The sequence below is a fragment of the Stegostoma tigrinum genome, chromosome 19, assembly GCF_030684315.1.
Source record: "Stegostoma tigrinum isolate sSteTig4 chromosome 19, sSteTig4.hap1, whole genome shotgun sequence".
NCBI lineage: Eukaryota > Metazoa > Chordata > Chondrichthyes > Orectolobiformes > Stegostomatidae > Stegostoma > Stegostoma tigrinum.
The window spans coordinates 41,257,073-41,284,690 of NC_081372.1; positions in this window are offsets into that span (position 1 = coordinate 41,257,073).

The window sequence follows — 27,618 nt, forward strand, 5'->3', positions numbered from 1 at the left end:
CTTAATGCTAATGTGAGGTTTGTTACTTTCTGTCATGTCATTTTGAAAAGAAATGATGGACCTGGAATTTTAACCCTATTTCCCACTTTTCAATCTGTGTCATGATGTTATGATACACTTCTGGAGCTCGTGGGACTTGAACCCTGGTCTTTTGGCTGCAAGTAGGGATACATGGGGTTGGCAATGGCCTAATGGTATTATCGCTGGACTGTTAATCCAAAGACCCAGATAACATTCTAGGGACCTTGTTTTGAATGCTGCCTCGGTAGATGGTGGAATTTGAATTCAAGAAAATATCTGGAATTAGGAACCTATTGATGACCATGCCTCAATTGTCAGGATGAACCCATCTGGCTCACCAATGTCCTTTAGGGAAGGAAACTGCAATCCTTACCTGGTCTGGCCTACATGTGACTCCAGGCCCACAGCAAAGTTGTTAACTTTGGGCAATAGATGCTGCCTAGCCAGTGATGCCCTCATCCTGTTAAAGAATAAAAGCAAAAAGAAACTACCGTTGCTCTGCAACAGCTGATAATAATTGTCAGCAATATGTATATGTGAAGTGCATGATTCATCAATCTCAATTACTTGTTCAGCTTCTATAAATGTTTAATCAGTGCTAATTAACCCAGAGGAATGCACCCCTGGCAATCTAATTGTCACGTTGTAAAATTACTGCTTTCCAACAGTACATATAATCTTACCCAGGCCTTTCCACTCTTTCTGATCTTCTCTTTGTTAAATGCCATGTATCTGTACGGTTTGCTGAATTTCCTCTGAAATCTCAGCCTCAGTGAAAGCATTTCTTCATACGTACAGGGCATTCAATTGCTCAGAAAAAGTGAGGCTAACCGTAATCCCTTTCTCAGATGAGGGATGATCAACCATAACTAAGCAGCTTTTGAATTCCTCCAGAAAGCCAATAGATAAGTTATTCATGTGGACTGCCCATGACATTGCATGTCTTAATTTACTTAGTAGGCTATTTGGTTGGTCTGATAAGATTTTACAAAGCATCTCATTTAGTTGTAAATGATTTCTTTCACAAACTGTATTGGTAAAGTGACTTTCTGCTGCCCTATCCATTACTACAATGATCGTATTTTCATATATCTTTAACTTCATTATCAGTGACCCTAGTTTGGTCCCAATCCATTTCTGCATTATTTGTTCAAAGTCTCTATTTCTTTTATTACATAGCATGGTAAACTGGATAATTCTGGTTGCCAGTTCTACAAAGTGCAAGACAAAAGGCAGAATCTTTTAGGAGTCTGAGCAAGATGGCAAGATTTGTGGCAGAATCGAATGAGAAATCTGGTGAGGCCAATTGTGATGTCAGGTGACGCTCCATCTTTTGTCATTTTAACAAAGGGACAAGTTTCGCACTAGGCAGCGGCGAGCTGCCAATTAACAATTGCTTATAATGGCCCAAACCACCTCATTAACATTCTGTCTTGCATTTTACTAAATGAACCAAACAAACTGGATATCAAAAAGACTTGAGTTGGAAATCAGAGTTGGAGCTGGAAAATTCAGCACGCAACTTGCTCTGAACAACCTTCATGTTGGATACCATGTACTGACCTTTCAGGGCACACACCATGGTAACTGCCATTTGATTTGCTAGCCTAAGAATCTTCAGGACATTTTATTGATCCACCTACAGCTGTTTCTGCACTTCAATGCTGCATCACTCACCCAGTTTGACTCTAATTGGTACATGCAGAATCTCTGCCTTGCAATGCCTTGCCTTGCCTTTTGCATTTTAACATCTCAGCCAGAGACATCAGGCTCACGGTACTTCTTTCTTGTCTTGCAATTTAGCGCAGACAAAAAGGCATGAAGTTTGTCATAGCTGTACACAAGTCTCAGTCAAAAAGAAAGAAAATAACTTTTGATTAGAGGACTGGTACAGTCAATCAAGGGCAGCTTCTAATGCCAATCTAGAATGCACTCAAAATCATCAGCTCCAGGGTGGTCAGAACCAGACCATTCTCCATGTGAGGGGTGAGGAGCCAAATATCAGGCAGTTTACCATCATCTTCAGTCTATTTTCCCTTTTGTGTTTTTTTACCTGAAATGAGACAGAAGCTGATTTTAAGGGAAATGAAAAGGTAGGTACAACTGTTATTTTTGGGTGCAGATGGAGCAGTATTGGCAATACAGAGGACATGCAGAGTTAGTCAGCAACAGTGAGGGATGATGCTGCAGGCAATGGTGAGAATGGTTGAGCATGAGCCTTGGTGAGAAGCAGGTACTATGGCAGAGATAAAGTGAGTGTGAGGTATTGGAGAGAAATTGAAGGCCCTTACACTGGCAGGGTGCAGAAGTTAATTAAACTTCTTCCTCCAATATTGGGCATTCCTCCAGACAGCTGAGACTGCTCTAATCGAGGTGACAACCTCGGACCAGGCTGCACAGTTGGGGGTATCGGTCAGGTATCGTGACCGGAGGTTCTGCTGGCTTTCAGGGAAGACAAGGTCTTGACTCTGCAGCACCCTGCTCAGCAGGACCTCCAGGTTGCTGCCCAATAAAACAGAATGATGATATCTGTCCCACTGCCACATCCGGGACAAATCTCAACGATGATGCAGGGCAGCTCCAGACTGGCAGGCTTTCAATGGTGGTGTTTCTGTGGACACTTGTGAATGCCAGGGTTTCAACTAAATGGCAAATTATTCTGCGATGTTGCAAGGCATTTATGGGGCCAGAATCTGATGTGATGAACAGCATGGATTGGGGTGGGCAGTTCATGTAACAAGCTGGTAAGATACTGTGTCGAAGCTCCTTAGGCCTCCTGGCAAAAAAAAGTAAAAGCAACTTGCCCTAAGCCATAAAAGGAAGAATCAGCCCAAACCGATTTTCTTTTCTTATTCCATACCTTAAAGTCTATTGCCATACTCTCTCATTCATGGAAGACTCACTACATGCTGTGATAATTTCCTTCTACACGTTTTGCTTCTTTCAGATTTATCATGATCTCTCCTATAGGTTTAGTTTGCTCATTGTCCTTACCCCTGTATCATTTAGAAGGGCTTTTAACTAAAGAGATGATGCATGGGCGAATGTCAATGTATTTATTAGGCAATCAGCTTTTTTTTCTTTTAAACCATGTGTTTGATAACACTCCTTTTAGAGAAGTTAGACTCTTTTGAGGGAATACAATATTGTCCAGATTGTGCAAACTATAAAAACCAAAAGAACTGCTGATGTTTTAAATCAGGAGCAAAAACAAATTAGCTGGAAAATTTCAGCAGGTCTGGAAGCATCTGTGAAGAAAATATAAGAGTTAATGTTTCAGGTCTGTGACCCTTTCTCAAAACTGCTGAGCTTTTCCAGCAGCTTTGTTTTTGTTCCTGTATGAACTGTCATTTCGCTGATCGCCCAAAATTGCCTTATCATGTTTCATTCCCAGTTTCATTTGACCTTTAACCACAGGTATTCTGCTCAGCTGTAAGGATATTTCTTGCTGTGACAACAGTTGTGCTGATAGTACAGTTTACCACAGTTATTTCATGTAGAATTACTACTCTTTTCATGGACTTTAGTGTGTTATTACCCCCAAACTTGGAAAATGTAAAATTCTCAAAACCCTTAATCTGACTTTGATCTTTATTAGTTAAAGAATTTAGGTGACATTTTAACCAATGTATTCTACACTCTGTGAATGTGTAACTAAGGTCCAACATTGCACAAATTAATGAATATGCAACTAAAACATTCATGACCATGCTGAAAAGATAGCAAAAACTGCAGATGCTGGAGTCAGAGCCAACACAGTGTGGAGCTGGAGGTACACAGCAAGCCAGGCAGCATCAGAGGAGCAGGAGAGTTGATGTATCAGGTCAGGACCCTTCTTCAGCAAAAGTTTCCTGGAACCAGGGCAATTTGTTTTGCCTGAGCTATGATTCCAACTTCTCCTTCTGAATTGTCCATGTGGTGCATAATTTCATAAGTCTTGTTACTCTGTATTGCATAATTCATTGCATAATGGTATTCAGAGTTAGATCTGAAACACTTGTTGAACATACATAGGAATTTTAGGGTCCATTCCTGAGTTATGCTTCCCCAACTCCTTCCACCTGCCATAGTGTAAAAGTGTCTCTATTCAATCCTTTTCCTTATAATTTTTTTTTGTATTGACCTTGCATCCCACATTAAACTTCCAATTTTGGGCTACTGCTGAATGCCCCATTTGAGTCAGGGAGTTACCAAAAATGAATATTTTCCAAGGATTTTGCAACCGTCTGACAAAGGTATCTTTCTTTCTGAAAATCCAGTTAACACTAGGATCCTATTCATGTTTAATACCTTTGTACTGCTGAACAAATGTTACTATGTCAGGAATCTCCAAAGATAAGTTTTTCAATCTTGAATATAGCCTGATAAATTCCACGATGTACTCGTTTACATAATAATCATTCAGCTTTCAATATCAATCGAAGACTAACCATGCCGTAATTCTTATTAACATCGTTCATGAATATTAATAGAATTTCCAAACTTTCCTCAGCGTCCAATTGTTGATCTATATCTCTGAAAATATCTTACACATAATCTTGTGTCTAGCTGCAATTGACAGTGCCAAATTCATACTTTATGTTTTGCTTTTGATGAAAAAAATTGGGGAAAGGCAATAAATGCTGCCTAGCCAGCAATACCCATATTCCATGAACGAACAAAATAAAATGTAATTTGTATTCATATCCATTTTCTTATTCCGTAATTGCAAAGTGCAGCATGCGGAATCATATCCTGACACTTTTACCCTTGGTTTCAACCATTCTTCCGCAAAGTAATTATAAATACAATCTTTTGATTGAGATAAATCTTTGTTTCCGAATATTACCTTGAGACAGCATATCCATTACCACTGTAAACATATTCTATAATGGTGTGTAAAACAAAAAGAAACTAAGCAAAAGGCTTTGTTTGTTTATTGACTATAATCCAACAGCTGTCTTTCCCTTTTGTAACTCCTTTATATATGTAGGCATCAATTCTTCAGTATCAGCTATTACCTGTTTCTCTGATTATTGTAACTACTTCTGATATTATCAGGTAGGAGTTCTTTATTGTTTGAAAATACTTTATTCTAGATTTGTAGAATGTCAGTCAATACAGATAAGACTTCTTTCGACTGGTTTAAAAATTTAATTATTGTGTTATAGTGCCCCCATCTCTACCGACTGAACTCTGGTAATGATTTTTTTTAATGGCAGTACACATCAAGTCTTTAAATTAGTTGTTTCATATCAGTTTAATGCATAACCCTGGGAAAAGACATATTAGCATTCATCTTATATCAGCCTGATTAAAAATTTAAAACGAAGATTTATCAAATAATTTCACTAAAATTAAACATGTTTCATTATAATTACTAGTAAACGATGTTGCCCATTTATCCAATATTCTATTAATGATACGATCAGACCTATTATATACAGCTGAGATTTTTTGGTTCAGATTTAAAAGGAAAAATATGAAACAAATATAGTAAATTCTGCAATTTCATAGATTGTACATAAAACAGCAGATTTTCTCTTTAGAGAATCAATGATCTGCCATGTACATCCATCAATTCCTTTTTCCAATTTGCTCATGGTTGACAGTGTTGCTGGTTAGACCAACATTTATTGCCAATACATAATTGCCCCAGAAAAGGTGCTCGTGAGTTGTTTTTTGAACTCTTAGTTTAGAAACTCCCACAGTACTGTTAGAAAGGCACTTCGAGGATTTTGACCCAGTGACAGTGAAGAAAAAGCAATGTTATTCCAAGGCAGGATGGTGTTTAACATGGAGGTGAACTTACACAAATTTTGTGCCTTGCTGAAACTGACCTGTGATAAAAATATAATCTTCTCTTTGAGTTCATGTTGATTATTGTAGCTAATGTAGTTGGTTAGGATATTAATTAATGCATAAGCTTCAAAGGAAAATAAAATCAGCCAGCTTGCAAAACAAATAGACTGCAAAGATCCCCAGCAGAAGTGTAGTGGTCTCATTACCTAGAAACTGACAGATCAAAATCATCCTCTGCTTTTTACTTTCTAAAAGTCTTGTAGAGCAGAGACAATGTCCCTACCTCTAAGCCAGGAGGAGGTCCAGGTTCAGGCCCTGCCTTTCCCACAGGTATTTCATAACACGTTTAAACAGTTCGAGTAAAATAATTATAAAAGAAACACAAAACATAATTGCCATGTTTATCTCTTGTGCAAATTATATTAAAATTACTCCTACGGTTACATTTGTACATTATTTACCTTGCATAATTTTAAACATTTAAAACATGAAAAAACATTTAAAACAATCAGAAAAAAATCAGAAGATGCGAATATCTAACTTGGATGTGATGATGCAAACAGATGATATTTTTATAATTCAACCAGTCAAGTTACTCATTATTAGTTGATAAATGTAGCATTTATACAATTCTAAGATAAATGATCTTGAACCAATAATAGACTCATTTGCAAGTTTCATGGGAGGATGGGTTGTGTCTATATTTTAACAGTAACAAAATTTCATCTATTCAGTAATTGAAATTAGCAGTCCTGCTAATTCATTGCATATTCTGTGGCATGGCACTCTGAGTGATATCAAATAGCAAATCCGACAACTCACCATGAAGTGTGCCTCAGACCATCTGTTACATTTCAGGACAGTTTCCTCCTGACTGCATTTTTCTAGACTCTAAAGCTTAAATTTATCAAATTATTCACTTCTATTTGGATTCACTTTTGTTGGCCTTTTGCATTCCCTTTCTGATATAGCGGTGACGAAAACATCACGCCAACTCCATTCATGCTAATCGTCATTATTTGGGAACAGTCAGATTTCCAGGAATGATGCAAAGCAAAATCAGTAAAGACCAGGCTCCTCTCTCAGCTGTTTACTTCAGCTGTAAAAATGTTGAAAATGCACCAAATAAAGATATATATATAAAACGAAACTGTTTTTTTGCTCAAGGAGCATGTCCTGTACCCTATTGAAAACCAACTGTTGTGCCTTTGATATTACTCCTACATGTCCTCTTTAAACATGCACATCCTTTGCATACTCAGGTAAAGGAGCTTGATTATACACGCATCTTAAGCTATGACCCATGCCCTATTGCTTTTTTTGGTGTAATTACTAGCCAATACCCTAGTCACAGGCCATTTCTAAAACTGTCAAACTTTTTTTGATTGGCAAGAAGGGCTTACTAGAGTCATTTCTGAAGAAGGGGCTAGGCCCGAAACATCAGCCTTCCTGCTCCTCTGATGCTGCTTGGCCTGCTGTGTTGATCCAGCTCTACACATTGTTACCTTACTAAAGTCAAATTGTTTATTGAAGCTGTTAGTTGCGTTTTGCTAGTTTTTCATTCGGATCTATGTTCTTCCAAGTATGATCTGAGAAGACACGTATGCATGCATGATATTTGATAGCTCATGCTGAATTCACGGCTTTGTACACGAGACTAGACATTACAACTCACTGCATCATTGTGATGCTGGTTTCCATTAGTTACTCAGCAACACCAATCTGGATTCCTTTGAAGTTGTATTGCATCAGTCAGGAAATAATGGTGGTATGAAACGCATGCTTGAAGGGACGTTTTTGTGTCTTATCTTATGGCAGCAAGAGGTCAAGTTATGTCATTTGGCTGGGGTTACACTGCTAAATTCATGCCGGATAGCTGTAAATTCCAGATTGATTCTCTCACAAACTTGGCAGTGCTTGCAGCAAGGGACATGTTTCTGACTTTATTAGACAAGCCAAGCTTTGTAACAGCCTGTTGTGGTGAAACAGAAACAAATGCACTGTCTGCATTGTCTCCTGTGTAAAGAAAATAGGAATTATTGTTCTGGAACTGGATGATTAGGTCAAGATTGTACAATCTTCTATCACTTGCTATTTGTTATTTTTCATCAGGTCCTGAGAGAAAACTTTTCCATGTCTTTGAATCTTATAAACTTAGCATTACACAGTGAATATGCTTGGGGGCCTTAACATTGTCATTTAAGTAGCATTTGTGCTGTAGCATCCATGCAAACTGTTACACAAAATTAAAAGGTTTTAATTGCTGCACACAATTATTTCAAAGCTGGGGCTAAATTCATTTTAGCCGATGACATTGAGTTGTTTTTACTGCATCTGAAAGTTTTCATCAAAGATTACTTCGGAATGCTATACAACTTGTGCATGTGGACAGAATATGAAGCTTTCCTGGGGTCTGAGCACTTGTGCTCACAGGCACTGTTCAGGTTGTTATGTGCATAGGAGTGGGAAAGCATTGATCTTATTAACACAACCCAATATTAGACAGTAATTAAGAAGAAATTTTTTCTTGTTGGGTGCACTGAATTTAATAAGTATGGATAATCAATGTTCTATTTGCTGTTGAAGCTATATTCTGTGAAAACATGTGAAATAGGACAGCATGATGGCTCAATGATTAGCAATGCTGACTCACAGTGTCAGGGACTTGCATCTGATTCCAGCCTCGGGTGGCTGTGGGGAGTTTGTACATTCTCCCCATGTCTGCGTGGGTTTCCTCCAGGTGCTCCAGTTTCCTTCCACAGTAAAAGATATGCAGGTTAGGTGGATTGGCCAGGCTAAATTGTCTTATAGTGTTCAATGATGCGCAGGCCCGATGGATTAGCCATGGGTGATACAGGGTAGGATGTTGTGTTTGGATAGGATGCTCTTTGGAGTGGTGGTGTGAACCTGTTGGCTGAATAGCCTGCTTCTACACTGTAGGGATTCTACGATGCTTTATGGATCAATTAATTTCCTTTCATGTAGAGTGCTAAATTGGATTTACTAAATTCTTTCTCTCTTAACAGGTACGTATGAAATAGCAGCAGGAGCAGAGCATTGAGTCTGCTCCACCATTCAATTAATCATTGTTGATATTCTATGTTAATTCCAGGTACTGAACTCTATAGCCAGAGAAAACATTCAGCTTGCACCTGCCACATTATAGCCTGTGAAAAGTTTGTACACTTCAGTTAGATCATCTTTCGCTCTTCTAAACTGTATAGAATTTTTTAGATTACCTATCTGCAGTGTGGAAACTGGCCCTTTGGCCCAAAAAGTCCACACCGCCCCTTGAAGAATCCTACCCAGTCCCATCCCCCTATAACCCACACACCCCTGAACACTACGGGCAATTTAGCATGGCCAATCCACCTAGCCTGCACATCTTTGGACTGTGGGAGGAAATCGGAGCACCTGGAGGAAACCCACACAGACAAGGGAGAATGTGCAAACTCCACACAGACAGTCGCCCAAGGCTGGAATCAAACCCTGGTGCTGTGAGGCTGCAGTGCTAGCCACTGACCACCATGCCGCCCTAATGTTTGATGTATTAAGATATCTTTTTGTGTTTGATCACTGTAGTAATATGAGTGATCATTCTTTACATCAATGTGTTTCAAAATGACATTATTTCTATTTGCTGCAATTATTTTACAATTTTTTTTCAGTCCTGTACAAGTCACATTTATCTCCTTCAGTTATAGTAAATATATATATAGACACATACTCAATAAGTGTAACCTTAGGAATTACGAGATAATTATAAAAACTGCTTTATTCTTACTGCTTTATTTTTTCACATAAAAAGTTGTTTCAATTGCTTAATATGATCCCAGAAAACTAGAAACTCATGTAATAAAACAAACTTAACATATTATGTTTGCAGGTATGGTCCTGACTAAAACTTACAGTGAGATCAAGATTTTTGTCTTGATGACCGTCATGTGACATTTCAGCACTATTTATGGAACTGTTCATCAGCTCTTGTGTTTTCTATGTAAATAGATATCACTCAAGTCTAGCATTGGCATTACTTATTTAGTGCCATCCTTAAAGTTAAGGAGCAAAGAAATTATATTTAGTTTTGAAGCTGTAATAATGTAAAGACGAAAAATTTTAGAATGAATGCATAATTTGCAAATCACTTTTTAGACAAATTTTAGCAAATAAGTTACAACCTTAGTAGAACAGTTGAAGACATGAATAGCATTCCAAAAACACACAATAATCAAAGGGGAAAGGAGGACAGAGAGGAATACAAAACTATTGTGAGAGAAAAGGTACTTGGGAAATTAACAGGGCTAAAGTTCAGCAAGTCTTTTGGAACTGATGAGATCCATCTTAGGATAGTTAAAGAAGTAGCTACAGAGATAATGTACATATCAGTGCTAATCTTCAAGAAATCGTTAGAATCTGGAAAAGTCACAGAGGATTGGAAACTCCCAATGCAAAACCCTTATTTAGAAAGGGGAAGAGGTATAAAACAGGCAGTTAAAGGCCAGTTATTTCAACAATGTTTGAGCCCATAATAACGGATTTCGTGGCAAAGCATTTCAGAATACATCATACGTAATGCAATCGTATTAGCATAGCTTCATAAGGGAAATCATGCATGACACTTTTATGAGAATTCTTTGTGGAGGAACCAAGCATGATAAATAAAGAAAAGCAGTGAATGCAATACATTTGGGTTCTCAGAAGGCGATTGTTAAGGTATCACATGCTAGGCTACTTAAAGTAAGAGTCCATTGGACTGAAAGTAATATATTATCATGAATAGGAGGTTGGCTTATCAGTAGAAGACTGACAGGTGGGACAAGAGGCACATTTTCAGGATGGCAATTTTGAACAAGTGGAGGCCCGCAGGGATTAGTGCTGGAGCTGCAATTATTTACAATACATATCAAATACTTGGATTTTGAAAGTGAATTCACTGTAGCCACAATAACAGATGACACAAAAATGGGGTGGGAAGGCAAGTGGTGAGGATTACACATGAGTTTGCAGAAAGAGAGATGAGTTAAGCAAGTGGGATAAACGTCCTTAATGGAATATAAATTGGGAACATTTGAATTATATACTTTTGCAGGCAGAATAGTAAGGCTGAATATTATTCAAATAAAGAAAGATTGGAGAAAGTTGCAGCACAAAGGGATTTTGGAGTCTGTGTGCACAAATCATAAAAAAAAGCATCCAAGTTCAGCAGATAATAGGGAAGGCAAATAATATGCTGGCCTTCATTTTAAACAGAGTGGTGTACAAGTATAGGGAAGTGTTGCTAAAACTATACAGCACTAGTTACACAACATCTAAAATACTGTGAACTGTTTTCAGTCTCCTATTCTGATGTAAGATATATTGGCATTGGAGACAGTCTAGAGAAGGTTCACTAGATTTATCCTGGGCGTAGAGAGCTTTTCTAATCAGGAGAGGTTGAGTAGGCACACATAGGAGCTTAGGAAAATGAGTCATAACCTTGTTGAAACCTATAAAATTTTTCGGAGAGTTGGTAGGGTAGACGCTGAGAGGCTGTTTTCCCTGGTGGGAGAGTCTAGAACCAGATGACATTGTAAGGGGGCACTCAGATTGGACGGACAGGTGGAGGAATTTTGTCCCTGAGTAGATCATGAGCCCGTAAAATTCTTTACCACAGAGCGCTGCAAAGATTTGATTGAATTTTAATCAGCAAGGTAATTAAAGGTTGTGGGAAAAGGTGGGAAAGCAGGTTGTAATCATCAGATCAGCCATGATGTCATTGAATGGTGGTGCATTAACATTCGTATGCCTTATGGTCTTATGTGATAACTTGTGCTTGATGGGATTCCATAAGATTAAACCTGCTTGTTTAATACTAATTTCAGAAGAATAGTGTAAGTATCAGTTATTTAGGTTACTATGAATTTTTAATTCATAATCTAAAAATAAGATCAATTATTCAAGTTTTTCAACCATTCATTGGATTTTGAACTAAATAAAAAGGTATTAAAAGAATCCATATCAATGTTGGTAAACTAGCTTCCTGAGTGTACATTCAATCCATTCTGGAACTTATCATTCCTCTTCTTTATTCATTACTCACCATAGCACTCTCCTCAGCACTGCAATGAAGTGTCAGTGTACATCATTTGCTTACTTCCTGGAATGAGCCTTGAAGACACAACTGACTCAGTGGTGATTGATACCTCTCATCCAGGACTGAGAACAGTTTTGAAAAGTCTTTCCTCTCTGCTTCAGGAAATAAAATGAATAACAGCAGGCAAAGTAACTTGTTCCCATGCATTGCAGTAATTGAGCCAACAAAGAATTACTTATAGTTAATAGTAAAGATAATTATATTTAAATTTCAATGTTTTCAATTGAATTTCAGTCATTTAATAGCATTTTCAACAAATTGCATGAATGGAAGTATGGAGTTTCTTGTGATAAAATAGGTAATCTGGAGTGTTACTTTGAGTAATTTGCTTTATTCTCATATTTCAGTCAGCTTGAGGGAGATGGAAATCCAAACAGACAATTAATCAGAGAACCAATCCAATGTGTTGTTAACACAGACTGAAAATCTACAGATAACAGGGTGTAGAGCTGGATGAACACAGCAGGCCAAGCAGCATCAGAGGAGGAGGAAGGCTGACGTTTCGGGCCTAGGCCCTTCTTCAGAAATGGGGGGGGGTTGGGGGGATGGGGGTACTGAAATAAATAGGGAGACAGTGGAGGTGGAATGAAGATGGATGGAGGAGGTGGTGTGTGGAGAGGAGACAGACAGGTCAAAGAGGTGGGAATGGAGCCAGTAAAGGTGAGTGTAGGTGGGCAGGTAGGGAGGAGATAGGTCAGTCCAGGGAGGGTGGACAGGTCAAGGGGGCATGATGAGTTTAGTAGGTAGGAGATGGGGGTGGGGCTTGAGGTGGGAGGAGGGGATAGATGGGAGGAAGGACAGGTTAGGGAGGCAGGGATGACCTGGGCTGGTTTTGGGATGCAATGGAGGGAGGGGAGATTTTGAAGCTTGTGAAGTCCACATTGATACCATTGGGCTGCAGGGTTCCCAAGTGGAATATAAGTTACTGTTTCTGCAAACTTCAGGTGGCATCGTTGTGGCACTTCAGGAGGCCCAGGATGGACATGTCATCTAAGGAACAGGAGGGGGAGTTGAAATGGTTCATGACTGGGAGGTGCAGTTGTTTAATGCGAACTGAGCGTAGGTGTTCTGCAAAGCGGTCCCCAAGCCTCCGCTTGGTTTCCCCAATGTAGAGGAGGCCACAATGGGAATAGCAGATACAGTATACTACATTAGCAGATGGGCAGGTGAACATCTGCTTGATATGGAAAGTCTTCTTGGGCCCTGGGATGGGGTTGCTGGGGATGGTGTAGGGGCAGGAGTAGCACTTACTGTGGAAAGTGCTGGGTGTGGTGGGGCTGGAGGGGAGTGTGGAGCAGACAAGGGAGTCCCAGAGAGAGTGATCTCTCTGGAAAGCAGACAAAGGTGGGGAGGGAAAAATGTCTGTGGTGGTGGGGTCGAATTGCAGATGGCGGAAGTGTCTGAAAGATGGTGCTTCGATCCGGAGGTCACCCGACCCCGATTTCTGAAGAAGGGTCTAGGCCTGAAACATCAGCCTTCCTACTCTTCTGATGTTGCTTGACTTGCTGTGTTCATCCAGCTCTACACCTTGTTATCTCAGATTCTCCAGCATCTGCAGTTCCTACTATCTCTGGGAATCTACAGTTCAGCAATTCAAAAAATGATAATGGTATTGCAGAACCAGTTCTCAGAAGGCTTCCTATCCTCAGCACTAATTATTTTCCAGATTTTTTGAATATATCTTGTTGCCATGTTAGCATTGGGAGGATGTAGCCACAATGCCAACAGCTCCATGTGTGTTGGCACGGGTAGGAGTTTGTTCTACTCTAACGAACCTCATGGAATGTTTACTCTTATCAAAAACATATTTGTAATATTACTGTAACTTGACATTTTTCATACTGAATAATGACTATACAAAAATTAAATCAATTACAATTTCCACATTAAATTTCAGCATGCTTCAAGTTATAATTGAAGATGCTTTAAATATTGACTTTTTTCTCAACATTATTAAATATTTATTTTAAAAATTGAAATTAATATTTATTTAAGTGAATATTATCATAGCAGTATGGAGTTTTCATTTTATCATTGGCACATTATGGTGGAATGAGAACAGGAAATACAGAAGAAGTCACATCTGTTGATTGTGCCTTGAGGGATATAATTAGGAACATACTCTTCTATTTCATGTCAGCCTGACCTCATCCTTTTGGTAAATGTCTGCTTTAATACATTGATAAAAAGACTGGTGCTAGCACTTTAATATGTGTAGTGCCAAAACAGTTGACTTGGGGATGATCAATATCTTCACCTCTTTCTTCAACAGCAAAACAATTTATTGGGGATGTGTTAATTTTGAGATCAAAGGCAGATCACCTTTTGGAAATTTTCTGGCCAGAGAGATAACCTCACCTCCAGTTGTTTGCCATTTCAATAAACCATCGTCTGCCCACACTAACATTTCCATCCTGGGTCTGACACAGTGTTCTAACAAAACTAATACAAGCTAGAGGAATAACATCTCATTCTTCTCACCAGGCATTATACAGCAGCTATGATGCAACATTAATTTCAGAGCAATTTCAGAGCATGATCACTGTCCTCCATTTTGATTGCAAGTACCTCCACCCCAGCTCCTGTGCCTCACAATTTACTCATTTCTTATTTGTCTGTTAGCCTTGCTGTCATAGTGCAAACCCATTTTTTCCTTTCCACAGCTACCACTTACAACTATTTTAAATCTCAATCACTCTTTCACCACCATTGGCACTCCCTTTGTCTTTTGCTCTGTACTTGCACCATTTTTTCACTTGCACGTCCTCCCCTCTGTCAATAGCTTTAAACAATTCCAGCCTCATTCAGCTCTGAAAAAAAATCATTTTGTAGTCAAAACATTGACTTACTTTCTTCACTGACAATACCAGTCCTTTAAATGTAGCCATCACCCTCTCAAATCAAGGGAGCAGACGTACAGGGAATAATGTTTTCCTTGATTTGCTTGAGGGAAGTGGGCATTGATGGCTGGTCCAGTATTCATTACCCATTCTTATTGCCTTTGAGAAGTTGGTGGTGAGCTGCCTTCTTGATCATCAGGGAAAGAATCCTAGGATTTTCACCCAGTGATAGTGAAGATACGGTGATATATTTTCAAGTCACGATGGCTTGGAGGGGATGATGCCAAAGACAACTTAGCAACCATAAGTCTAGATAAAAGGCTACAGTTGGTAAGGTGAAAAATCTGACAGATTTTCTACTCTGTAGTAATGACAGGCAACATCCTTAACAGGAAAGGATGGGAGAAAAGGACAAAAGGACAACAGAAACCAAATGTCAACAGCTGAAGTTGTAGCTACATGGAGATGATTGAGATCATTACTAGCACGAGGCTGTAACTCTCCAGGTATATGGACGTAGACATCTTTTCTGTCATACCTAAAGTGCAGAACCCTGAAGTGCTATGAACACTTAACTTGTAATTTTGTCCGCTCCACACTCCCCTCCAACCCCACCACACCCAGCACCTTCCTCTGCAACCGCAGGAAGTGCTACACCTGCCCCCATACCTCCTCCCTCACCCTCATCCCTGGCCACAAGATGACTTTCCACATCAAGCAGATGTTCACCTGCACATCCGCCAATGTGGTATACTGCATCTGTTGTACACGGTGTGGCTTCCTCTACATTGGGGAAACCAAGCGGAGGCTTGGGGACCGCTTTTCAGAACACCTACGCTTGGTTCACCCGTAGGTTGCAGGAACAGCAACTTATATTCCGCTTGGGAACCCTGCAGCCCAATGGTATCAATGTGGATTTTGCCAGTTTCAAAATCTCCCCTCCCCCCACTGCATCCCAAAACCAGCACAGCTTGTCCCAGCCTGCCTAACCTGTTCTTCCTCTCACCTATCCCCTCCTCCCACCTCAAGCCACACCTCTATTTCCTACCTCCTAACCTCATCCTGCCCCCTTGACCTGTCCGTCCTCCCCGGACTGACCTATCTCCTCCCTACCTCCCTACTCATACTCTCCTCTGCAGCTATCTTCTCCTCTATCCATCTTCAGTCCGCCTCCCCCTCTCTCCCTATTTATTTCAGAATCCTCTCCCCATCCCCCTTTTCTGATGAAGGGTCTAGGCTCAAAACGTCAGCTTTTGTGCTCCTGAGATGCTGCTTGGCCTGCTGTGTTCATCCAGCCCCACACTTTGTTATCTTGGATTCTCCAGCATCTGCAGTTCCCATTATCTTTGATCACAGACTCCTTGGTAGATAGGAAAATGGGCTTAACCTTGATCGATAGACTCCCACAGATACTGGACATCATTGAATTTACACATGTTCCGAGGAGCTGGCCAAAGAGATGCACTACCTCAATATCCAACTGGTCTGTGACTTCAACAAGAACTTCCCCTATGCTTTCATTTATGTTCATGGCTATTGCCCTGATTCCGCCACTCTTCATTAATCCACACACCCTCAGATCTTCCCTCCAATCCTCAAGGTGCTGGATTTGATCCCAGATTACAAGGAAGATCTGTACTGGAGGCAGCTTACAGGCCCCAAATAAACAGGTTAGGGGTGGAATTCAACATGCTAATTCAACTTTATCAGTTAATGATGGATTGAATTGTTACGGAAACTGATTGGGAAGCTGCTTGGTCTGGATGGCGTTTCAGGATGGTGTTTCCAGGCAAGTAGAAAGTATGCCATCATAATCTAGATCTATGCTTTGTATACAGTGGACAGGCTTTGGGGGCGCAGAATGTGAATTACTCACCTTAGAATTCCTAGTTTCTGATCTGCCCTATAATATGACTGAAAGTATAGGGTTAGATTCTCTGTTCTTGGAGATGATCATTGTCTGGAACCTGTACCATCACTTGCCACTTATTGCCCTAAACCTGGATGTTGTTCAGCTGTTGCTGTGTATGGACGCAGGCTGCTTCAGTATCAGAGAAGTTGCAAGTGGTGGAGAACACCGTTCAAATATCAGTGAACATCCCTCTTCAGAGCATATGATGGAGGCATAGTCATTGATGAAGCAGTTAAAGGTAGTAAGGCAGCGGGCATAACCCTAAGGAATTGCCCTCATGAGGCACAATGATAGGGTCCCTATCCTGGACCAGGAAGCCTGGGCTCAAGTCCTACCTGCTACAGAGATGTGTAATAATATCTCTGTACCGGTTGATTAGAAAAGTAGGTTAAATGAAAATAGGCTCTTCTGAAGCAATAATTGGGACTGAGGTGAATGAATTCCGCCAACCACAACCATCTTCCTTGTGCAAGATATGACTCCAAACAGTGAAGATTGTTTGCCCCAATCATGATTCACTCCAAGTTTGTTAGAGCTCCTTAATACCACACTCAATTAAATACTGTCTTAATATCAAGACCAGTTACTCTGTTCTCAACTCTTGGGTATTTCAAATTTGCCATGGCCCCTTCTGTGCCCATACTCCATTAACGCCACATGATCCTCTCATGCCTTTGCACGTCCCCATGCTCCTCACAATTCCCGTGTCTCTTCTATAGCCCCAACACAGAATCTATAAAATGGAACAAATTAAAGAACAATTTTTTTACTGAGCCTTCACTCTAATGCACTTCAAATAGAATAGCTCTTATTCATAAAATCCATTTGAAAATACTTAATTACCCTTGAGTGGTGAAAATGTCATAAAAACAAACATCTATTTCACTTACAATATCAAAAACAGTTAATTATTTAATGACCTCTTAACACTTATGCAAAATGCCTACACAACCTCCTACCAAAATAAATGATTCATCAGCTGTTAAAATGCACTCATGAAAGAAAAGAACAGAGTGCACTTATGGCACTTATAATGGCTTTTGCTACAATGAGTGTCCTACAAAGTCTGAACAATGGAGACTATTGAAACTGAAAAGGCTAATGGCCCTTTTTTACCTAACCTGTACCAGATTGTGTCATTCGAAACAGTCCAAAGTAGGGAGGGGCATTTTTTTTCCCCACAAATGAAAATTATTAAAGCTTTTTTTTCTCCATTTTACCAAGATTTTGGGCATTTAAATTCCTTATATTATTGAATTAGTGATTCTAATGTTCGCACTAAAAACATATCTAAACTGTGATACATCATCTAACTATTGAAACTGATCCTCATAGTTATTACAAAGTTACTGTCAATATGAAAATTCCAGAAACAGTACTTGGACTGGCCCATGGTGGGCATCTGTTCTGAAAGGCTGTGAACTGCGCTTACACACTGAAGAGACCTACCTCTGAAATGGATGGTAATACTGCATGTAGGTGGGCTATCCACATCTTACCCCACTGCTAGGAAGTAATCATAAACATAATAAACACTCATCATCGTCATCTGCTACACACATGAAAAGCAACCCTTAATAATGGAGCTAAAGATTCAGTGTGTTAACTCCTGCAGATATACCATTTCATAATTATATTACAGTATGCAGACTCTTCAACTAATCTTATTTTGACGTGAACAGAGTTACTTCCTTGTGTTGAACTGTCAATTATCTCTTAATAAAACTGCGTTCATCATGCATTCTATTTTGATTTTAGAAAGTTGACATATGTGAGCCAGCTGTGCTGTCTGTGTTGTTAAATCATTTTTTTTGTATAATTGTTGCAGTTTTATACAGAATTTTCCAAATACGCTATGGGGCATCTGTTTAGCGTGGAGGCCATCACAAAGTCTCTCTGAACTGATAATTGGTAATGAAAATAAAGCTATCAATAGGCCCACTAACAGCTGACTTTACATATATTATGTGCAGTTGTTACCATGCTACATGACCACCTATGTTGATATCCACCATCATATTTGAATTTAGCATCAGTTTTTTTTATCGTCAGATGCCCTTCCCTAATTGGGTTGAGGGTTGTCACTAATTCATGCCAACTTGCCTACAACTGTGTTTGGCTTCTTCCATGTATGACAAAGTCCTGGAATGGAACTCAAACCCAGAGCATTGTGGCTCAGAGACAGGATTACTACTGACATCGAAAGAGCGCTCTGAATTCCAGAGGTTTGAAAAGGATATAATAAATTGAGGAGACTAGAGGCTAAAATTGTCCAATCTTGGTTAGAAAACACACAGGTTTAGCTGGAATAGTTAATGAGCCTCTTGATGGCTTAGTGTTTCCATTGTTTCCACATGTTCTTTGCATATAAACTTCAAAGCGATCTTTGAATGAGGTGAACAAATATCTGAGAGAGATAGGGACAATAATTTCAGTTGATAAGTCACTGTCTGAAGCTTATTGTAAATGAAGAAAGGAGGTTAAAGCAAAATATAATTTTAAGAATTATATTTAATTTAATTAATTAACAAATAGGGTTGAATTGGTTTGGAGATTCTGATTTCCATTTAACCCAGATGTATGAATGCTGAAAGGGAACCGGGGGAAATCCTGCCATTGTGAAACTCAGGAAGGACGTTATGTCATTACTAGAGATCGCAGACCACATTTCTGAAGGATAGTGAACTCACTGGAAACAATCTGAAAGATGCAGTGTTTTGTGGACTATTGCACCTTAACAGTACCACAGCAAAACATCTGATGAGGAGTCGCCAGACTTGAAACTTGAGTACAACTAGAGTTGTACTGCATGGAAACAGGCTCTTCGGTCTAACTCGTCCATACTGACCACATAGTCTAAATTAATCTAGTCCCATTTGTCAGTATTTGGCCCATTTCCCTCTAAACCCTTCCTTTTCATACACCCATCCAGGTGCCTTTCCAATGTTGTAATTGTACCAGCTTCCACCACTCGCTCTGGCAGTCCATCCATCCAGGGACCACCCTCTGCATGAAAAAGTTCCACCTGGGCCGCTTTTAAATCTTTCCCCTCTCACCTTCAACCTATGCCCTCTAGTTTTGGACTCCTCCATCCTGGAGAAAAGACCTTGGCTATTTACCGTATCCATGCCCCTCATGATTTTATAAACCCCTATAAGGCCTCTGAAACTCCAGAGAAAATAGTCCCAGCCTATTCAACCTTTCCCTATAGCTTAAACCCTCCAACCCTGGCAAAATCCTTGTAAATGTTTTCTGAACCCTTTCAAATTTAACAACGCTTTTCCGATAGTAGGGAGACCAGAGTTGAATGCAGTACTCCAAAGGTGGCCTAACCGATGTCCTGTACAGCAACAACATGACCTGACAAATCCTTTACTCAGTGCACTGACCAATAAAGGCAAGTATGCTAAATGGCTTCCTCACTACCCTGTCTACTTGTGACTCCAAAGTCTGGTGGTGAAGGGTTACTTTTTGGACTGGAAGGCCAGTGGCCAGTGACCAGTGTTGTGCTGCAGGGATTAGTGCTGGGTTCACTGCTTTTTGTGATTTATATAAATGATTTGGATGTGAATGTAGGAGTCATGGTTAATAAATTTTCAGATGGCACCAAAAATGTTGGTGTAGTGGACTGTGAAGAAGGTTACCTCAGAGCACCTTGATCAAATGGGCTGATGGGCCAAGCAGTGGCAGATGGAGTTTACTCTGGTAAATGTGAGGTGTTACATTTTGATAAGGCAAATCTGGGCAGGATTTATACACTTAATGGTAAGGTCCTAGGGACTATTGTTGAACAAAGGGACCTTGAAGTGCAGGTTCATAGTTCCTTGAAGGTGAAATCCCAGGTAGACAGGATGGTGAAGTAGGCATTTGGTGTGCTTAACTTTATTGGTCAGTGCAATGAATGTAGGAGTTGGGAGGTCATGTTTTGGCTATACAGTACAATGGTCAAGCCACTTTTGCAATATTGTGTAGAGGCATTAACTTTAGGCCATTCAGGAAATAAATCAATAAACAGTAAAATCTGACTGATAAGTTGAATTCCAGTGTCTGGGAGAGAAGGAGGATACAAGCTTATGACACCTTTAGTCAGAAGAACCTGCAGAAAGAGGAACCTGGATCAACTTTCCAGAAGATGTTGGAAGTTGACACTTCATGAGGAGAGCCTTGCACCAGGCCTGATCAAACTGAGCACAGACAGGTAATATTGCAAACTAAGGTTAGTTTTCAGACGTTTTGTCACCATTCTAGGTAACATCATCAGTGAGCCTCCGATGAAGCGCTGGTGTTATGTCCCACCTTCTATTTGTCTGGTTAGGTTTCCTTGGGTTGGTGATGTCATTTCCTGTGTTGGTGATGTCATTTCCCGTTCTTTTACTCAGGGGATGGTAGATTGGCTCCAAATCAATGTGTTTGTTGATGGCGTTCTGTTTGGAATTGCAGAAAAAACTAGACAAACTCACACAAAATAACAACACAGACAGCACAGAAACATGGATAAAAAAACTTATCTGACCGACCATTAACAGACACTGAAAAAGTCGTCTTAGTAAGAGGATTAAATTACAACTTCTGGGATGCGGACAAGAAAGATTTCTTAGCAGCGTTAGAAACAACACTGAAAGACAACAAACTCACAGAAGAAACCCAGCAAACCATCAGACAGACAGTCGCACCAACACTAAGCAGGAAAAAGGAAGAAAACACACTCAATACTCAAGAAAGGAAAGCCCTAAAAGGACTCAAAAAAGATAAAAACATCGTTATCCTACCTGCAGACAAAGGACGCTTGACAGCCATTTTAAACCGAACAGACTACATTGAGAAAGCGAACGCACTGCTTGCAGATACCGACACTTACCAACAGGTGCTGATAGACCCAACCACACAACTAGAGAACCGAATCACAGCCTTACTCAAAAAACTTCAAAAATCTGGAGAATTAAACAAGAGAGACTTCCAAAAAATGAAACCAGATGGATTCAACACACCATGCTTCTACAGACTACCAAAAATTCACAAACCAGGAGCCCCCCTCAGACCCATAGTGTCGCTACCTGGAACACCAACCTACAGATTAGCCAAGGAACTACACCAAAGACTAAAACACCGAGTAAAAGACTCCCACCACTCCATTCGCTCCACCCAAGAATTCCTGAACACCAATGACACCAAGATAGCAGAGGATGAAATAATGGTCTCCTTTGATGTAACAGCCCTGTTCACATCCATCAACATCAACCTGGCCAAAGAAACACTGACTACACTAATAGAAGAACCGAAGACACATACACCAGACACCACCAACCTCATCAGCAAGGACAACATCATCAAGCGAGTGGACCTATGCCTCACCACCCACTTCACTTTCAATAACAAAACCTACAGACACACCAACGGTACACCCACGGGATCTCCGATATCAGGGTTCTTACCAGAGGCAGTAATGCAGAGACTCTAACAAACAGCTCTGCCAATCATCCAACCCAAACTTTGGGTCCGCTACGTGGATGACACCTTTGTCATCACTAAACAAAACAAATTAGAGGAAACCTTCAAGACCATCACTAATACCCTTTACTGACATAACATTCACAAAAGAGGAGGAAAACAACAACAAACTGCCATTCCTAGATGTCACAGTCGAGCGAACAGCCAATGGGGAACTTCAAACCAGCGCCTACAGGAAAACAACACATACGGACCAAATACTGAACTACAGGAGCAACCATCCCAACACCCACAAACGAAGCTGCATTAGAACATTATTCCAATGAGCCACCACACACTGCAGCACAGAGGAACTACACAGAGCAGAAGAAAATCACCTATACAGCGTATTCAAAAAGAATGGGTACCCTGTGAACACAGTCCACCGATTCCTCAGCAATAAACCCAAACAAACAGACAAAACGGGCTCAGAAACCATCACCACTCTCCCCTACATCAAAGACATTTCCGAAATGACTGCCAGACTACTCGGACCTCTTGGCATCAGGGTAGCCCACAAACCCACCAACACACTAAAACAGCAGCTAATGCACTTAAAAGACCCTATACAGACCACAAATAAAACAAACATTCCAACCGGAACTCCATCAGCAAACACATTGATTTGGAGCCAATCTACCATCCCCTGAGAAAAAGAACAGGAAATGACATCACCAACACAGGAAATGACATCACCAACCCAAGGAAACCTAACCAGATAAATAGAAAGTGGGAAATAACACCAGCGCTTTGTTGGAGGCTCACTGTTGATGTTACCGAGAATGGTGACAAAACATCTGGGAACTGACCTTCAAGCTCAGTGAACCAGCTTACATCTGGAACAAAATAAAGACCCACTCTCTTGTGGACCGAGAGGAGGAGAGCGCTGTGTTGGAGGTGGAAGAAAGACGCCAGGTTGGCTGTGCACCCTTGCGACCAGTGGATCTTAATGCTGGCTTCAGCCTAACGCTGGTTCAGGGGAGCAGCCAACCTGCAACGATGGCTGCGGCAAGTGCTCGTGCCCCAGGTCAGGGGGTCCAGAACACCATCCGTGTTTCCGTAAAGAAGGTGTATGAAAGTGCACCTGTGGACCGCACCTTCTTCATGAAGAGGGTCCTGTTGCGGATTCGCTGCTGCGGACATTGACTGCGTGCAGGATTTCCCCGGAGGAGGTTTTTACGATGTGACCTTCAGGAGTGCCAAGTTTTGCGAGCGCTTCCTGGAGGTTTTCAAGGAGAAAGGAGGTGAGGCCCCCCTCTCTTTATTGACCGCTGTCCCGATGTTTGTGATGCCAGCGCAGAGGAGCCGTATGGTGATTGTACACATGTACAACCCGCATGTGCCAACAGTTGATGTCCTGACCTTCCTTGGAAGGTATGTAAAGGTGGAAGGGGACCTAACTGACATCATGGACCCCTTTGGCATCTGGACCAGTAAGAGGCAGGTCAAGGTGACGCTGAGGATGGGCGCGGACGCGAACGTCGTACACCCACCGTCCAGCTTCGTGATTGGCGGGAGCAAGGGCTACCTGACCTAAAGTCTGCCATGCCTGTGGTAGGTCAGGTCACGTGGTGGCCGACTGCAAAGCCACCATCTGCAGGAACTGCAGGGAGGAGAGACACCTTGCAAAGGATTGCCCACAAGAGAAAAGCTGCAACCTTTGTGGGGAAGCGGGCCACCTCTATAGGGCATGTCTGCAGCGGGGGACCACCTACGCCCAGGTCGCCGGCAGGGGCAATGCGGGACCAGCCCCCCCAGAGGAGAGGAAGGCACCAGGGCCCAGCAAGGACCCCACTAACGTGCAGGAGGGCCAGGTCGTGCAGGAGGGCCCAGCCCCGCAGGATGGGCCCGAGGCCAGCAAAGCACGCCGTGCAGGCTCTGCTCCCCCCCGACAACCCGGAGTCGATGGAGGTGGCGACAGGCGACCCAGGGGAGTGGACGACGGTCCGGAAAGCGAGGAAGAAGGTGCGTCGATGGGCCCAGGAACCGCAACCATCAGGCGGGAAGAGGCAGCTACAGGGGGGCTATAAGAGTTCCTCTGACGAGGGGGATTTGGAGAGGGCCCGCCCGAAGCAGAAGTTAAAGATCTCGAGGGAGAAGGAAAGCAGCACCACGCTTCCAGGTGACGGGAGGCGTCCTGAGGCTCCCTCCGACACCCAGCCGAGTGCTGCTGGGGCACTGGAGGGCCCCCCGGAACTTCCAGGCGGGAAGGAGGAAACAGCGCGTCCCCAGCCTGACCCAGAGCCGGACCCCTCCTGCCTCCGCACCCCCTACGGGGGGATGCCACCCGGAAGGCAGCACGGACAGTTTCCTGAGCCCGGAGAGTGCCCAGCAGTTAGCCCGGGCAATGGGCATGAAGGGACAGATGGAGGGGCTGGACCTTGGACTTGGGGAGGGTACTGCGGTCACTGCCCACAATGGGAGTACGAATTGCGAGCATTAATGTGCGCAGCGTCAAGTCAACCGCAAGATGTGTGTCCACGTTGGCCTACCTGACCACCATCAAGGCGGACCTCCTGTTTCTGCAGGAGTGCGGGATACCGCACCTCGGCAGGTACGGGAAATGGTCCGGCGCCTGGACCTGTGGGCCTTCGATCTGGTCGGGGGGTAATGACTGTCGCTTCTCGGGCCTGACCATTCTGCTGCGGGGGCTCGACTTCACCATCTCTCAAGTTCAGGAGGTGGTGGGGGGGCGCCTCCTAGTCGCTGACATCACCTACAGGAATGTTCCCCTGAGGCTGATCAACGTGTACGCCCCAGCGGTACGGAGTGAGCGGTTGGCCGTCCTGCAGCGGCTTCCACCCCTGCTGGCTACGTCCAGGCCGGTTATCCTAGGCGGAGACTTCAACTGCATCATTGATGCAGATGGAAGATCCGGCGTGGGGACAGCGGGTGGGGGGATTCAACTGGACGTCACGTCCAGATTCCTGATGGGCACGGCGAAGGACGCCAAGCTGCTCGACGTCTTCAGCACCCCTGCAGACGGAGCGCAGCAGAGGTACACCTGGTCGCGGCCAGACGGGTCTATCCGCTCAAGGATAGACTTCCTGTTTGTGTCACAGACGTTCTTGGTCAGGTCCACCGGCGTCGAGCCGGTGTTCTTCTCTGACAACTGCCTCCTGTTGGCCGACTGTCACTTACAGGATGACCAGCCGGCCGGCAAGGGGACGTGGAAGCTCAACACGACTCTGTTGACCCCAGAGAACGTCGAGGAGCTTAAGAGGGAGTACGCCGGTTGGAGAACCGTGAAACCCCTCTTTGAGTCTCCAGGCGACTGGTGGGAGACGGTGAAGGAGAACATCAAGAGGTTCTTTGTCCTCAAGGGTGCTCAGAAGGCAAGAGAGAGGCAGGGAAAGCTGTCACAACTCCAGAAAAGGGTGCAGAACCTGCTCCTTCTGCAGTTGATGGGGGTCGATGTCACGGAGGACCTCCGCGAGGTGAGGGGCCAGCAAGCCTCGCTCTTCGCCGCGGAGGCCTCCAGGATAATCTTCCGGTCCAGGGTCCGCTCCGTGGAGCAGGACGAGACGTGCTCGCATTTCTCCTTTCAGAAGGTGCACAAAGAGAGCTCTGTGCTTAGCCGGCTGAAGGAGGATGACGGCTCGGTGACGTCGTCTCGGCCCGACGTTTTGAGGATCAGCAGATCCTTCTATGCCGGACTGTACGACACGAAGCCCACGGACAGCACTGCCTCCGAGTCGTTCCTCTCGTCTGTCACGGAGGTCTTAGATGACGGCACGAGGGAGTGGCTGGACCGGCCGATATCCCTGGACGAGCTGGCCAGAGCCCTCAAGTCCTTACAGAGGAATAGGACTCCCGGAAGCGATGGCTTACCGGTCGAGCTGTATTCCGCTCTGTGGGGCCTGGTCGGCCAGGACCTGCTGGAGGTGTACGATAGTGCGCTTCGGGCAGGGGAAATGTGCAAGTCCATGAGGAAGGGCATCATCACCCTCATTTACAAGAGGAAGGGGGAGAGGGAAGAAATTAAGAATTGGCGTCCCATTTCACTTTTGAACGTGGACTACCAAATCCTGGCCAAGGTCATTGCCAACCGGGTCAGGTCTGTCCTGGAGTCAGTGATTCACCCTGACCAAACCTGTGCTGTGCCGGGCAGGAAGATCGCTGAGAGCCTCGCGCTCATCAGGGATACGATCGCCTACGGACAGGACAGGCGGGTGGACACCTGCCTCGTCAGCCTGGGCCAGGAGAAGGCCTTCAACAGGCTCTCTCATGCTTACATGAGGACGTCCTCTCCAAATTGGGGTTCAGGGAGGGCATCCGCAATTGGATCCGGCTGCTCTACGCCAACATCGTTAGCGCAGTCTCGATCAACGGGTGGGAATCAGACAGTTTTCCTGTTAGATCTGGAGTCAGGCAGGGCTGCCCACTCTCTCCTGCCTTGTTCGTGTGCTCTGTGAGCCCTTCGCCGCATCCATCAGGAAGGACGTGAGCCTGAAGGGCGTGACTATCCCAGGCAGCGGAGGCCTTCAGGTCAAGACGTCCCTGTACATGGACGATGTCGCCGTCTTCTGCACCGATCGTCGGTCGGTGAGTAGGCTGTTGGACATCTGCGGCCAGTTTGAACTGGCCTCGGGTGCCAAAGTCAATAGGGGTAAGTGCGAGGTCATGTTCTTCGGGAACTGGGACGACCGCTCCTTCATCCCCTTCACCGTCAGGACAGACTACCTGAAGGTGCTGGGTGTTTGGTTTGGCGGAGCTGGGGCATGCACAAAGACTTGGGAGGAGCATATCGCCAAATTGAAGCAGAAGCTGGGCAGGTGGATACTCCGGTCCCTCTCCATCACAGGTAAGAACCTGGTTGTCAGGTGCGAGGGGCTTTCGGTATGTTGTATGTGGCGCAGGCCTGGCCTATTACCTGGACCTGCGCCGCTGCGGCACCCGGGCCATCTTCCACTTCATTTGGGGGTCGAGGATGGACCGGGTCCACAGAGACACCATGTACAAAGACCTGGGAAATGGGGGAAAGGGCGTACCGAATTCCACCCTCGCCCTGACGGCTACCTTGGTGTGCGGCTGCATCAAGCTGTGCGTAGATCCTCAGTATGTAAACACCAAGTGTCACTACTTACTGAGGTTCTACCTGTCCCCGGTGTTGCGAAGGATGGGCCTGGCCTCGTTGCCGCGGAACGCTCCGAGTAGTTGGGCCGTTCCATACCACCTGTCCTTCGTGGAGAAATTTTTGAAAGGAAACACCTTTGACCACAAGGCCATCAGGCAGTGGTCAGCACGTAGTATCCTCAGGACCCTTCGGGAAAAGGAGAGGGTGTATCCCGTCGTGTGGTTCCCCACGCAGACTGCCAAAGTCGTTTGGCAGAATGCCTCATCGCCAGAACTTTCAAACAAGCACAAGGACATTGCTTGGCTGGCGGTGAGAGGGGCTCTGCTAGTGAGATCCTTTATGCATGCCCGGAATCTCTGCACCACTG